Raw genomic sequence first — 16,527 nt, 5'->3', positions numbered from 1 at the left:
GAGTTGGAAGGGCCTTGGCTGTGTCACCTTGTCCAGTTCCCAGAGAACCAAAAAACAAAACAGAACAAAACAAAACCACCCCTCTAAATTCTGTGCCCAAGTTGTCCTATCCAAGCATGCCTAGGCGTTTTAGTGTTAGGTAGCTGACACTTGTGGACCACCTATAGTAAGCCAGGCTAATTGTAAGTCTTTTGACAACCCTGTGAGGAAAACGATATTGCCCGTTTGAGCTGATGTGGAAATTGCCCTGTTGAGCATAATGCCCTGTTGAGCTGATGTGGGAACTGAGACCCAGAAAGATTAACCTGGTGAATTCTCCAAAGACATGAGGCTTGCAGGTGGGCAGAATCCAAGTCTCAAGTAACTTTAGCACTAAGTTTCATCAGGTAGATCTGGGTAATAGTGTAGGTGGGGCAACACCGAAAGTCACATAGAACAATTTGGGCTTATCCCAAAGACTTTCTCCAGATTTTTTTTTTTTTTTTTTTTTTGAGATGGAGTTTCCCTCTTGTTGCGTAGGCTGGAGTGTGATGGCGCAATCTCGGCTCACTGTAACCTCCACCTCCCGGGTTCAAGTGATTCTCCTGTCTCGGACTCCCGAGTAGTTGGGATTACAGGCATGCACCACCAGGCCTGGCTAATTTTTTGTATTTAGTAGAGATGGGGTTTCACCTTGTTGGTCTTAAACTTCTGACCTCAGGTGATTCACCCGCCTCGGCCTCCCAAACTGTTGGGATTACAGGCGTGAACCACCACACCTGGCCTCTCCAGATACTACAAAGTGGTAGCTGGTAGGCAGAGCTGCCTCTCTCAGAGACCTTGACTCTCTCTAAGGCTGTTAGGTGACCCTCAGAGGTAATGGAAATGCAGTAATCAGATATTGCAGATAATACAAGACTCATTCATTTCCAGAAGACGAAACGGCTGTCATGGAAATATTTTTAAAATCTCGTACTGGTAAGCATATTTTGATAGTGAATCCTTTTGCAATACAAGCAAACTACTCTCAGGCTTATACCTACCACAGAAAAGAGTGGGGTGTGGGAAATTAGCTTATCTTTTTCAAAGTATAATTTAAAAAATATAGAAAGAGCATGTGTCAAAGATTTACTTAGCTCATTAATTAGGGAACCAACAGGGTGCTAAAGAAGAAGTTAAAAGACTAGTTAATATATAGTCAATGTAAAAAAAAAGAATGCTGGAATAGATTGCAAAGTTAGAAACAAAACTGGTTAATATCCTACAGAGCAATAAAACCATGACCTCGGGAGGAATGTTTTTCCTGTTGGGTAAATCGTTTGCACCTCCAGCAGCTTCATTTACTAAAGTCCCATTATATCCAGCATTTGAGAGAAAGGAGATGGTTGAAGAGACAGACATTCCTGGCAGAGGGTCGTCTTGGGTCCATGTTTGGTTTACTAAGCTGTTAAGAGGTCTCCAGACTATGCCTTGTAAACATGGCTGCCATGGCCCTGTGGGTGGGAGGGCCAGTTGCAGCAAAAGGGAACCATTGTGATTTGGGTAGATGCTCCACCTGAGCTTGAAGATCTTCGTATCTGTGCTAAGGAGTTTGGATTCCGTGCTGAGCGCAAGCAGAGAGCCATTGAAGATACAGTTGGCATGCCCAGCTGTCCAGTTCTCAGGGAAATCCTGGACTCCAGATACATCTTCAGGGTGTAATGCTTCTGGATAAGTACGAAAGGCAGAAGCTCAGTCGAGACCTCTCTAGAGCGCTAATCTTCACCCTGTTATATAACCAGCTTCCTCTGGAGCTTATGAAAACCTTGGGGAGGGGGTCCTCCAGTCTGGTTAGATCCTGTCTAACCTGTGTATAGGGAAAAAAACCGAAACATGGCGGTGGCCTTGAAGTGGTAGAATTACAGGGGACTGATGCTGCCTAGGAGGGCTGTTGATGTTCTTTGGGTTCAGAGAATCTCAGACTCTTTTAGCAGGTGCGCGGGAGATGTTGTCTCCGGCTACAATGAATCTTTGGGTCAGGGTATCAACCTCACAGTGTTGTGCTCAGTGGTAGTGCGATGTTTCCTTTTTGAGATCACAGAGTAGATTATATCAGAGTAGAATGTTACATGATGACTCTGTCAGTCATGATCATTTTTATTTCCAATATTTCCATCATCAGATACTGTTATTACAGCATATACAAAGTTTGTCACGTTCAGTCTTGAGGAACTATTCTGATACTGTCCAATTAACAGGGCAAGCTAGAAATCTGGAAGAGTCTTTGATTCCCTTACCTCACTGACGCCTCACATCTATCATTCACCAAATACTAGTGATTCTGTCTCCTAAATATATTTTTTTAATTCCCCCCCCTCATCTCATATCCCTCTACATGTTCTTAATTCATGCCCTCATTGATGTTGAGATTACTGTTACCTGGATTCCTGTAGCAGCCACTTCCCAGTGTTGCTAATTTAGTACCACCTCTGCAATCCATTCTCTCCCTGCTTCCTGGCTGGTCTCCCTAAATTTTAAATCTTACACCCCACACGATTCTCCCCGGTCTCTCCCCAAGACTGGACATCTCTTAGTGAGCCCCTTTGCCTGCTAAACAAACCCAGGCTGCTTAGCGCTGGCAAATGAGACCCAGAAGATTTCCCTTGCCTACCTTCTCAGGCACCTCTTTCCAGCCCACACGTTAACTTCCCATTTCAGGTGAACGTGGGATGCCCAGTTTCTCTGAGTTTCCAGGTTCTCTCGTTCCAGGCACTGGCATATCCAGGAATCTCCTCTGACCCACCCACTGGTTACTTCTCTTCTGAGCTCCTGCAGTCTCTTGGGTGTTTCTTCTGGCCCCTGTGTCACTGTGTTTTATGTCTGATTAGTAATCTCTTTTATTACAAGGGGCATATCCTGGGAAGAATTCTACCCTATATCCAACCCCATTTCTCATTTCCGGACACACTACTTGACAGAAACACTCTGTGAAGGTTTGTTGGATGATGGATGAGCTGTTGAAAGTTTCCTTCTAGAGCGTGCCTTTCCACATTTGATAATAAGTCGTGAGTCAGTTGCTACTTTTTTATTAAGTTGTCAGAAGGTGTTAACCTGAGTGTTTTTTGTGGTTTGAAATGTTGCTCTTTCAGTGAGTGGTAGCTAAAGCAAAGGACTTTGACTATTGCCAAATTCCTGTGCCGAAATGAACTGGGAAAAGTGGTACGAAGGAAACTATGGTGATATTTAACTCTATAAATTTCTGGGTGAAAAATCTATTATAGCTTTTTTCATTAGTCGTTAAAATGATTAGTCCATGTTCAACGTTCTGTCTCATAATTGTTTCCTGCTTTAGTTGGGTGACAGCTTGAGATAAATTAAACCTGTGGCATTATTGTGCTTCCTTTACAAAATTAATCCTCTTTTCTTCTTCCTAGCTAGGTTTTGTGTCGCCTTCCTACACAACCTTATATGTCAGAGATACTAAAAATAATATGCTGGAATATTACCTGCTTTGGGGCATTTTTCTTATTTCCCATCGTCATAATTCAGAGAATAAAGTCATTTCAAAAGTAAACGTTTGACTCATTTTATCACCTCTGTCTGAGTGCTTTACACCTGTGTGATTTGTTCATTCATCCGAGGCTCTTTTATCCACTCTTTCTGTATGTTGCACAAGCATTAACCTGACCTTGTATTTGAGGATTACTTTTCAACTATCCTTCTGTAGCAAAAAAAGTCATTTTTGGAGGACTCTCCCTCTGAAAATGATTGGAACTGATAGATACACTGTGTAAGAAATGGCTGTTTTTGGGCGCGGTGGCTCAAGCCTATAATCCCAGCACTTTGGGAGGCCGAGACGGGCGGATCGCGAGGTCAGGAGATCGAGACCATCCTGGCTAACACGGTGAAACCCCGTCTCTACTAAAAATACAAAAAAACTAGCCGGGCGAGGTGGCGGGCGCCTGTAGTCCCAGCTACTCAGGAGGCTGAGGCAGGAGAATGGCATGGACCCGGGAGGCAGAGCTTGCAGTGAGCTGAGATCCGGCCACTGCACTCCAGTCCGGGCGACAGAGCGAGACTCCGCCTCAAAAAAAAAAAAAAAAAAAGAAATGGCTGTTTTTTTTCTGGAGTCATTCCATTTTTTTCTTGTTTACACCACAGTTTAAATAAATTTACCTGTCCTAATGAATACATAAGGAGAAGAACAATTCCTACAATGTAATCAACCACAGAGAGCCACAAAGACAATTATATGTATTCAGCACAATGTTATATAATTTACATGCATTTAAGGGCTGAGAAGAATGTTCAAGAATGGCATCCCTGGTTCATAGACGCAGATGGTGTCCTTATTGACTCAGCAGAGGTGCTCCTGCTTTCTCCATTCCGTATAAGAAAGAAGTAAATTTAAACTTTCATCCACAAATCACCAGCTTGACTTCAAATAAGGTTAGGAAAACATAGTTAATCCTTATTTTTTATTTTTGCAGTTTGTGTATTTGAGAATTTGCCTACTTGCTAAAATTTATTTGTAAACTTTATTTTTTATTTATCTTTTTTTTTTCTTTGAGACAGAGTCTTGCTCTCTCTCCCAGGTTGGAGCGTGGTGGCATGATCTCGGCTCACTGCAGCCTCCGCCTTCTGGGTTCAAGTGATTCTCTAGCCTCAGCCTCTGGAGTAGTTGGGACTACAGGCATGCACCACTATGCCGGTCTAATTTTTTTGTATTTTTAGTAGAGATGGAATTTCACGATGTTGGCCAGGCTGGTCTCGAACTCCTGACCTCAGGTGATCCACCTGCCTCGGCCTCCCAAAGTGCTGGGATTACAGGTGTGAGCCACTGCACCCAGCCTATTTGTAAACTTTAAATCAATACTCATGGGGCATTTGCAACATGTCCGGAGTGTTGGCAAATTTGACTTGCCTGAAGCACATATTCACGGCTGAGGTCAAACAAGGTGACCTTCTGCCTTCTTCTTTCAACTGTCACACTGTAAACAGGAATCCTTGTTGGGATTTACTTAGTGCCACATCTTTTCATATTTTTGTGCTTTTTTTTTTTTTTTTTTTTTTTTTTTGTGATTTGCTGTTTAAAATGGCCTGCAAGCTTAATGCTGAATTGCTATCTAGTATAAAAGCAATAAGGCTGTGATGTGCCTCATAGAGAAAAATGTGAGATAGACTTCATTCAGGCCTGAGTTTATAATGCTGTTAGCAAATTCAGTATTATTGAATCAACTATATGTATATGTGTGTGTGCGTGTGTGTGTATATATATATATTTTTTTTTTTTTTTAAATGATGTGTCTTTCAACAGAAACACACATCAGATAAGCTTATGTATTGACTGGATGATGAAAATGTAACCAGAGACTCAAAAGAAACTAATCCTGTATTACCCCTAGAAACAATGGTTCAGTATTGACTTACTCAGTGTTTGCTATGACTTTAGAAAATCTAATTATCATGAATAATGAGAATTAACTGTATATGTAGCTGTCTTAGGTTAGGGTCTCCCAGAAGCAGACCCCAAGAGAGGAGTTTATTTGGGGAATGATTCCAGGAAACCTTGTTGTAAGAGTAGAGAATTAAAAGAGCAAGGAAAGGCAGGCATTAAAGGGTAAAATCATCAAGCAAGTTACCTCTGTGGACAACTGACACTCAATTCTACTGTAGTATCCTGGGTGCCAGTGAAGAACATGTGCCTCAGGTGTCCTTCCTGAAGGGAGGAAAGGTAAGATATTTCTAAATATTTGGGGTTTTTTTTTTTTTTTTTAATGAAACAGAGTCTCACACTGTCACCCAGGCTAGAGTGCAGTGGAGCGATCTCGGCTCACTGTAGCCTCCGCCTCCTGAGTTCAAGCCATTGTCCTGCCTCAGCCTCCCAAGTCGCTGGGACTACAGGTGCCCGCCACCATGCCCAGCTAAGTTTTCGTATTTTTAGTAGAGATGGGGTTTCACTGTGTTAGCCAGGCTGGTCTCAAACTCCTGACCTCGTGATCCGCCTCCAAAGTGCTGGGATTACAGGTGTGAGCCACCATGCCCGGCCGTATTTGGGGATTTTTCATGATCTTTCTCTTATTTCTAGTTTAATTCAACTGTATTCCAAGAACATTCTTTGTATGAATTCAATTCTTTTAAATTTGTTAAAGTAGTTTTATACCCAGTAGTATGTGACCTATCGTGGTGAACATTCCATGTGTCGTCACAAGAGTGTGCATCCTATCATTCATTGTCACTTACTGGTTTTGTGTCTCCTTGTTCCATAAATTACTGAGAGAGGAATGTTGATGTCGCCATATGTAATTGTAAATGTGACTATTTCTCTGTTCAGTTCAATCAGTTTTTGCTTCGTGCATTTTGGAGCTCTGTTGTTAGGTGGATATAAACTGATGACTGTACGTCTTCTTGATGAATTGACCTTTATTATTTTGTACTGTCCCTTTTTATCCCTGGTAAGTAATTTTCCTTTATATGAAGTCTATTTTTTATATTAATGTAGACAACACAACTTTCTTTGGATTAGTGTTTGCGTGGTTTATCTGTTTTCATTCTTTGACTTTTAATATATGTGTATCATTATATTTAAAGTAGGTTTCTTGTAGACAACATATTGTTGTTAGTTTTTCTAAAAAAAAATCCAATCTGACAATCTTTGTTTTTTAAATGATATATTTAGACCATTTACATTTAATATGATTATTGATATTATTAGATGTAGACCTCCTATTTTGTTATTTTTCTGTTTGTTTTTGCTCTTCTCCTTCCTTTCCTTCTTTGAATTATTTTTGGTATTCCATTTTAATTTATCCATTAGGGTGGTTTTTTTAAAATTTTTATTTTATTTTATTTATTTATTTATTTGCTTTATGTCTGTATTAGTCCATTCTCACACTGCTGTAAAGAACTACCTGAACTGTAATCCCAGCACTCTGGGAGGCTGAGACAGGTGAATCTCTTGAGCTCAGGAGTTTGAGACCATCCTAGGCAACATGGTGAAACCCCATCTCTACAAAAAATACAAAAAAATCAGCTAGAGATGGTGGCACATGCCTGTACTCCCAGCTACTCAGGAGACTGAGGTGGAGGATTGATTGGACCCAGGAGGCAGAGGTTGAGCTGAGACTGTGGCACTGCATTCCAACCTGGGAGACAGAACAAGACTCTGTAAAACAAAACAAAGCAAAACAAAACAAAACAAAACAACAAAAACCCCAAACAAACAATCTACTTGGGACTGGGGAATTTATAAAGAAAAGAGGTTTAATTGACTCATGGTTCTGCAGGTTGTAGTGGAGACATGGCTGGGGAGGCCTCGGGAAACTTACAGTTATGGCAGAAGGTGAAGGAGAAGTTGGCACATCTTCACATGGCAGAGCAGGAGAGAGAGAATGAAGGGGGAAGAACTACACACTTTTAAACAACCAGATCTCTTGAGAACTAATTCACTATCACAAGAATAGCAAGGGAAACATCTGCCCCCATGATCCAATCACCTCCCACTAGGGCCCATCTTCAACACATGGGGATTACAGTTCAACATGAGATTTGGGTGGGGACACAGAGCCAAACCATATCAATCTCTTTGTATTTTTTTCCAGTGGTTGTTCCAAAGAATATATAATATTATGATATTATATATATACACACACATACATATGTATATATATGAATATATATACACACATATATACATATATATAGTTTATCTGGATTTAATATTTAACAACTTCAAGTAAAATGTTGAAGACTGGCAACCATATAGCTTTCTTTACCCTCCCTGTTTACGTTATAGTTGTCATCTGTATTACATTTGGATACATTGACACCCTCCCAAACAGTGTTACAATTTTTGCTTTCAAATGTCATAGTTTCAATAACTTAGAAAAGTATTATTTAACTAGATATTTATGATTTCTCCTGTTTTTTATTCATTCCTGAAGTTTCAGGTTTTCTTCTAGGAACATTTTTCTTCCACATTAGCTTCCTTTAGGAATTTTTCTTAGATACATTGGCAATGAATTCTCTTTGTTTTCCTTCGTCTGAGAATATCCTTATTTTACATTCATTCCTGAAGGATATTTTCATTGGATATAGAATTCTGAGTTGACATTTTTTTTTTTCTTTTAGCACTTTAAAGATTTTACTCCACTGCCTTTATGGTTTCTGATGAGTAATCGTTAGTATTCACTAGTGTTTGAGTTGTTGCTCTCCTATGCAAAATATATCATTTTGCTATGGCTGCTTTCTAGATATTTATCTTTGGTTTTCAGCAGTTTAATTTTGATGTGTGTTAGCATGGTTTCCTTTGAGTTTATTTTGTTTGTTTTTTCTAGACTTCTTGAATCTATGCATTTATGTCTTTTGCCATATTTGAGGAATTTCTGTTCATTGTTTTGTCAAATATTTTGTCTGTCCTGATATCTTTCATCTCTTGTTCAGGGACTCCAGTGATATTGGGATTGTCCCACAAGTTCCTGTGGCTATTTACCTACTTTTAATCCTTTTTCTCTTTGTTTTATGGAAAGGTAATTTTTACTGATCTATCTTTAAATTCACCGACATTATTCTCTCTCATTTCAATTCTGTTATTGAGCCCACTTAGTGCATTTTTAAATTTCAGGTATTCTGTTTTTCAATTCTTAAATTTCTATTTGGCTTTTTAAAAAATAGTTTCTCTTTCTTTGCTGACTACTCATGTCTTTCTTTTATATTTGGAAGTGCTTACATTCACCTCATAGAGGAAGGTCATAATGACTGCTTTAAATTATTGACCCCTATGCATTTGGTCTCTTGCACTTGACCCCTTGCATTTTTTTATGACTCCAGTGAACCTGTTTTGGGACTCCACTTGTCCATTGGACTTCCCCACCCTCACTGCTGTGGCCTGCAATTGACAATATCATGTCAAAGTCATGTCTTGAGTCCCCAGCTAGGCTAGGATCCTTGCTGATTCCTCTCCCTCAACAGTATCTTTGATCATGCTGGGCAAGCTGAATTAAATTGTTGTAACTCCTTTCATTAATAGAAAAATTGCAGAAAAATCACAGGTTCAATTCAGCCAATGTAACACTTCATTATAATAATACAGTGTGATTATTGTCTTGAATAACTGTTTTCATTCTAAAGCATCTGTAGAATTTCATGGAGTAGAAATGTAGTGCACATTTCATACCTCCAAATGTTTTAAGCCAAATTATAATTGCAGGCAGCCCTTATAAATCTAATTATATGCCTTACGGTGACTCCACAGGTACCCAGGCCAGATGGAATTAATATATTAGTGCTGCTATTAATCACGTGAGATTAAGACAAATAATACAACATGATTATGTAAAATGATCTGCCATTTATCTGCTGTGATCACCTACTTCATTAAGGTATTGGCAGCATTTGGCAAGGTTGGTGTTGCAGTCTGTTTTTGTTGCTGTAAAAGAATACATGTAGCTGATAGTTTATAAAGAAAAGAGGTTTATTTGGCTCATGGTTCTGCAGGCTATACAAGAAGCATGGCACCAGCATCTGCTTCTGGTGAGCAGCTCAGGCTGCTTCCATTCCTGGTGAAAGGGAAAGGGGAGCTGACTTGTGCAGAGATCTCTTCCAAGAGGGAAATCGAGAGAGAGGTGGGAGGTGCCATGCTGTTTTTAATGTCCAGTTATCTTGGGAGCTAACAGAGTAAGAACTCACTGATACCTACTACCCCCATCCTCCATCTCTTCGTGAAGAGTCTGCCCCCAAGATCCGTACACCTCCCTTTTAACACTGAGGATCACATTTCAACATGAGATTTGGAGGGGTCAACCAAACCGTATCAAACTATAGGAGCAGTAAATTGACAACATCTACTTACTCATTCAAAAGAAATAGTGGGTAAAAACATGAGATGATCCATAGATGTTTCAGCTTTTCTGTCACTGACCCTGCTTACTGAAACGCAATAAATTCCTTCCTAACTTAAATAAAGTAATGGCAGATATGCCTAAGGCCACAAATCTATTTAATGTGGCTGGAGTTAATTTGATTAATTGTGGATTTCTAGGCAGTAATCTCTAAAACTTTGTACTCAGCTTTATTAACTTTCAGAAGCTAAGATCAACTTTTCTGTTGCTGTCATACTTTCAAAAACTCATATTAAGTACAATTGCTGATCTCAAACCCATTTAAAAATATTCCATTGTGTTCTGGGTAATTTCATTTCTTTTCATTAATTTCATGTTGAAATGTTTGGCTATCGAGTGCTGTGATAAAACCTTTCCTCATGAAACTTTCCAGAGAAAAAGTTTTACTTTATTTCATAAATTATAGATGCTCAGAATTGAAATTCATTCCTTTATGTCTCCAAGAGGTGCTTATTGAGTGGTGACTATGTACCAGAACTGTCCTGGGTACTAGGGAGATGGAGGTGAACCAGACACATAAATGCCTAGCTTCTGTGGAGGTCACATTCCAGTGGAGGAAGGCAAAAGTAATAGGTGGATAAATGTATAAAATAATTGCAGTTGTTAAATATTATGTAGAAAATGGCCAGCTCATTTAAAACCTTATAGGGTGTGTTCAGAGTTTGGATTTCATTCTTTTTTTTTTTTTGAGACGGAGTCTTGCTGTGTCGCCCAGGCTGGAGTGCAGTGGCCAGATCTCAGCTCACTGCAAGCTCTGCCCCCCTGGGTTCACGCCATTCTCCTGCCTCAGCCTCCTGAGTAGCTGGGACTACAGGCGCCGCCACCTCGCCCGGCTAGGTTTTTGTATTTTTTAGTAGAGACGGGGTTTCACCATGTTAGCCAGAATGGTCTTGATGTCCTGACCTTGTGATCCGCCCGTCTCGGCCTCCCAAAGTGCTGGGATTACAGGCTCAAGCCACCGCGCCCGGCCAGAGTTTGGATTTCATTCTAAGAACAAGAGAAGTTACTGGGAATTTAAAGTGGAAAGTGTAAGCAGGCTCACTATACACTGGTTATCAACTTGTCGTCCACCCACACATCAGGTTACACAAAGTGGGTTCGTTACTCACAGAAAGGTAACCAGGAACAACCGAAGCCTAAGGTCCATTGAAAGCTGGTCCCTCAAGGCTCAGGAAAGCTGCCCTAGGCAGATGGAGTCTTGGCTGTACATCCTCCACTTGCACTGCAGGTGAGGGATCCCAGAAAGCACCCTGCTCTGTGTTTTACACTCCGGAGTCCTGGGGGGTCACTGGACCAAAGCACTGAAGGACATCCTGTTTCTGGAGGGAAACTGGAATACAGCCCAGGCTGTTGTGGCCAGCCTCTCCCTATCTCAGGACATTGCATTCCCAGAACATTTTATACTTATTCTTGAAAACTACAAGTGAGAAAAGTAGAAGAACTGGGTTGATTCAAGGTCACCTGGATAACTGCCTGCAGAAAGATGTCTTTAAAAGTCCAAACTGGCTGCAATATTTTAAAATGGATTAAAGCAAGAACGAGTATTTAAGGGTGATAAATGTTCAGATAAAAGATGAACTGGAATCAAGGTGGGAGGAGTGAAGACGAACAGAAAGAAGGGTTCTCTGTAAACTGTAGAATATACTTTTAGATCACTAGAAATATTGCCTACGAACAATGATATATGTTTTCTTTTTCTTTTTCTTACTATAAATATAATTCTTACTTGTTTTATATATTTTTGTGTTGGCTACAATTTCCAAAACATAAATTAGTAATGGTTATAGAGGATATCCTCTAGGGTTTTAAATGTGATGTTGGTTTTTTGGTTTAGGAGAGAGCCATTTCATATTAATGCATTATTACTCTGGTTCTAATTTTTGAACAGTTTTCAACAGGAATGGATGATAGATTTTATTGAATACTTTCTTGGTATTCACGAAAAGATTCTGTTTTTTTAGTGATGCCTTGCCTAAAACTAATATATTTCTTAATGTTAAACCATTCTATTCCTGTTTCTATAAATTTGACTTTTCTAGGTATCTTATATAAGTAGAATCACACAGTATTTGTCTTTTCGTGGCTGGCTTATTTCACTTAGCATGTCTTCAAGGTTCATTTGTATCATAGCACATGCCAGAATTTCAGTCCTTCTTAAGGCTAGATAATATTTGATTACATATATATATATGTATATACACTACATTTTGTTGATTCATCTGCTGATGGACACACTTGGGTTGATTCCACCTGCTATGAATATAGGTGTACAAATACTTCTTTGACTCCTAGTTTTCCATTTCGGGAAGTATATACTCAAGTGGAGTTGCTGAATTATATGGTAAACCTACTGTTAATTTTTTGAAGACCTGTCATAATGTTTTCCGTAATGGCTGCGTCATTCCTACCAACAGTGCGCAAAAGGTCTAATTTCTTCACAAACTTGCCAATACTTTTATTTATTATTATTATTATTATTATTATTATTTGAGACAGAGTCTCGTTCTGTCTGGAGTGCAGTGGCGTGATCTCGGCTCACTGCAACCTCCGCCTCCCTAGTTCAAGTGATTCTCCTGCCTCAGCCTCCCGAGTAGCTGGGACTACAGGTGCGTGCTACGACACCCGGCTAATTTTTTGTATTTTTAGTAGAGACGGGGTTTCATCATGTTAGCCAGGATGGTCTCGATCTCCTGACCTAGTGATGTGCCCACCTCAGCCTCCCAAAGTACTGGGATTACAGGCATGAGCCACTGTGCCCGGCAATCCAATACTTATTTTTTAAATTATTTTTAATTTTTCTGGGTGTATAGTAGGTGTATATGTTTATGGGGTACATGAGATATTTCGATACAGGCATGCAAAGTGAAATAATCACATCATGGGGAATGGGGTATTCAGCCCTTCAGGCATTTATCCTTTATGCTATAAACAATCCAGTTACACTCTTAGTTATTTTAAAATGTACAATTAAGTTATTGTTGACTGTAGTCACTCTGTTGTGCTGTCAATAGTAGGTCTTATTCATTCTTTCTAAGGACTTGTTTTTGTACCCAGTAACCACCCCACCTCCCTGTCAGCCACTTACTACCCTTCCCAGCCTCTGGTAACCATCCTTCTACTCTCTATATCCATGAGTTCAGTTGTTTTGATTTTTTAGCTCCCAGAAATAGTGAGAACATGTGGTGTTTGTCTTTCTGTGCCTGGCTTCTTTTACCTGACGTAATGATCTCGATTTTATTAAAAGTGAGCTCACTGTAGATGAATGGATTTGTTTCTGGGGTCTCTGTTCTGTTCCATTGGTCTATGTGTCTGTTTTTGTGCCAGTACGATGCTATTTTGGTTACTATAGCTGTGTAGTATAATTTGAAGTCAGGTAATGTGATTCCTGCAGTTTTGTTCTTTTTTCTCAGCATAGCTTTGGCTATTCTTTTTTCTCAGGATAACTTTGGCTTTTGTGGTTCCATATACATTTTAGGATTGTATTTTTCTATTTCTGTAAAGAATGTTACTGGTATTTTGATAGGCATTGCATGGGATCTGTAGATCGCTTTGGTAGTATGGACATTTTAACAATATTGATTCTTCCAGTCCATGAACATGGATTATCTTTCCTTTTTTTTGGTGCCTTTTTCAGTTTCTTTCATCAGTGTTTTATGGTTTTTATTGTAGAGATCTTTCAGTTCTTTTTTTAATTTCTAGGTATTTACTTTTATTTGTAGCTATTGTAAATGGTATTACTTTTCAAATTTTCACATTGTTCATAGTGGGGGATATAGATATGGTACTGATTTTTGTATGTCAATTTTATATCCTGCAACTTTGTTGAATTTGTTTATCAGTTCTAATAGTTTTTTTGTGTGTGTGTATGGAGTCTTTAGGATTTTCCAAATACAAGATCATATCACCTCCAAACATGGATAATTTGGCTTCTTCCATTCCAATTTGGAAGCCTCTTACTTATTTCTCTTGTCTGATTGGTCTAGCTAGGACTTCCAGTACAATGTCAAATAACAGTGGTGACAGTGGGCATCCTTGTCGTGTTCCAGATCTTAGAGGAAAGGCTTTTATTTTTTCTCCCATTCAGAATGACACTAGCCGTGTGTGTGACATATATGACTTTATTACAGTTGAAGTATGTTCCTTCAATACCCAGTTTTTGGAGGTTTTTTTTTTTTTATCATGAAGGGATGTTGAATTTTATCAAATGTTTTTTCAGCATCAGTTGGAGTGATTATTGTTTTTATCTTTCACTCTGTTGATATGATGTATCACATTGATTTGCATGTGTTGGACCATTTTTGCATCCCAAGGGTAAATCTTACTTGGCCATGATAAATGATATTTCTAATCTATTGTTGAATTTGGTTTGCTAGTATTTTTTTGAGAATTTTTGCATCAATACTAATCAGAGCTATTGGCCTGTAGTTTTCTTTTTTTTTTGATGTGTCTTTGTCTGGTTTTGGTATCAGGGTAATGCTGTCTTCGTAGAATGAGTTTGGAGGTATTCCCTGCTCCTCTATTTTTGAAAGAGTTTGAGTAAGATTGGTATTAGTTCTTTAAATATTTGGTAGAATTCAGCAGTGAAGCCATGAGTTCCAGGCTTTTCTTGACTGAAAGACTTTTTATTATGGCTTCAATCTTGTTACTTGTTGTTGGTCTGTTTTAGGCTTCTTCCTGGTTCAGTCTTGGTAGGTTGTATGTATCTGGGAGTATGTCCATTTCTTTTGGACTTTCCAAGTTACTGGCATATAGTTGCTCATAGTAGCTACTAATGATCCTTTGAATTTCTGCAGTATCATTTGTGTTGTCTCCTTTTTCATTTCTGATTTTATTAATTTGCATCATCTCTCTTTTTTCTTAGTTTGGCTAAAGGTTTATCAATTTTGTTTAACTTTTCAAAAGCCCAACTTTTTGTTTCATTGATCTTTCGTATTGTTTTCTTTATTTCTACTCTGATCTTTATTACTTCTTTTCTACCAATTTTGGATGCGGTTTGCTCTTAATTTTCTAATTCTTCAGGATGCATCATTAGATTATTTGAAGTTTTTCCTCTTGTTTGATGTAGGCGCTTATGTCTATAAACTGCCCCCTTAATACTGCTCTTGCTGTATCCAATAGGTTTTGGTATGTTGTGTTTCCATTATCATTTGTTTCAAGACATTTTTCAGTTTCCTTCTTAATTTCTTCATTAACCCACTGTCCATTCAGGAGCATATTGTTGCATTTCCATGTTTTTGTATGGTTTCCAAAATTCTTCTTGTTATTAATTTCCAGGATTTTTCCTTTGTGGTCAGATAAGATGCTTGACATGATTTCAATTTTTTGAATGTTTTAAAATGTGTTTTGTGACCTAACATATGGTCTATCCTTGAAAATGATCTGTGTGCTGAGAAAAAGAATGTGTATTCTGCAGCTGTTTGATGAAATGTTCTGTAAATATCTGTTAGATTTATTTGGTCTATAGTGCAGATTAAGTCTGATTTCTTTTTTTCTTTTTTCTTTTAGATAGAGTTTCACTCTTGTTTCTCAGGCTGGAGTGCAATGGCACAATCTTGGCTCGTTGCAACCTCCACCTCATGGGTTCGAGTGATTCTCCTGCCTCAGCCTCCCAAGTAGCTCAGATTACAGGTGCCCACCACCATCCTAGAGAAATAGTTGAAAACTGTATGGTAGTAAAAGACATTAACTTAAGTATTGCAACCTATGTCAGATCATGTAGATTAAACAAAAAATTAGTTCCTTTTCCGACCTCTCCCTAAAGCCATCACAATGCCAACTCTCCAGAGGCAACCATTTTCAACACTTTTAGTTATTTTTAAATGATAAAAATTCAAATGCAGTGATTCTAAAAGTATGGTCCAGTGGTTTCTGGAAGTCTCCAAAACCTTTTAGTTAGGATTCCCTAAATGGGGATCAAAGTTGAGGTAAAAACTAGATGTTGTTTAGACCATTTACATTTAATGTAATTATCATATGTTTGAATTTAGGTCTTCCATTTTATTATTTGTGTTTTCTTCCTGTCTGTCTTCTCTTTCCTGCCTTTCGTATTATTTGAACTTTTTTGTTTTTAGCATTCCATCTGAATTTATTTTGATTTTAACCGTATCTTTTCATATAACATTTTTAGTGGTTGCTCTAGGTATTTAAAAAAATACAAACTTTAACACTTTAATGACAATTTATAATCACCATTTTATCACTTTAATTGGAGTGTGTAAAACTTACCACTAGGTTTCGTTACTTTTTTATGTGTTACATCTGCACACATTGAAAACTCCATCAGGCAATGTTATACCCTGTGCTTTCAAACATCAGATATGTTTTCAAGTACTCAAAAAGAGAGCAGTCTGTTGTGTTTACCCAGATACTTACCATTTCTGTTGTTCCCTTTTATTACTGAAGTTCTGAGATTTCTTCTTGGATCATTTCCTTTCAGCCTGAAAAACTTATCTAGGAAATCTCTTAAGTAGGTACACTGGTCATGAATTCTCTTAGTTTTCCTTCATGTAAGAATGTATTTATTTCACAGAATTCTGAGTTTATAGCTCTTTCTTTCTCTTTCTTTCTTTCTCTCTTTCTCTTCCTTCCTTCCTTCCTTCCTTCCTTCCTTCCTTCCTTCCTTCCTTTCTTTCTTTCTTTCTTTCTTTCTTTCTTTCTTTCTTTCTTTCTT

The sequence above is a fragment of the Piliocolobus tephrosceles genome, chromosome 5 (genome assembly GCF_002776525.5).
Source record: "Piliocolobus tephrosceles isolate RC106 chromosome 5, ASM277652v3, whole genome shotgun sequence".
Lineage (NCBI taxonomy): Eukaryota > Metazoa > Chordata > Mammalia > Primates > Cercopithecidae > Piliocolobus > Piliocolobus tephrosceles.
Note: the sequence above shows the minus strand (reverse complement) of the source record.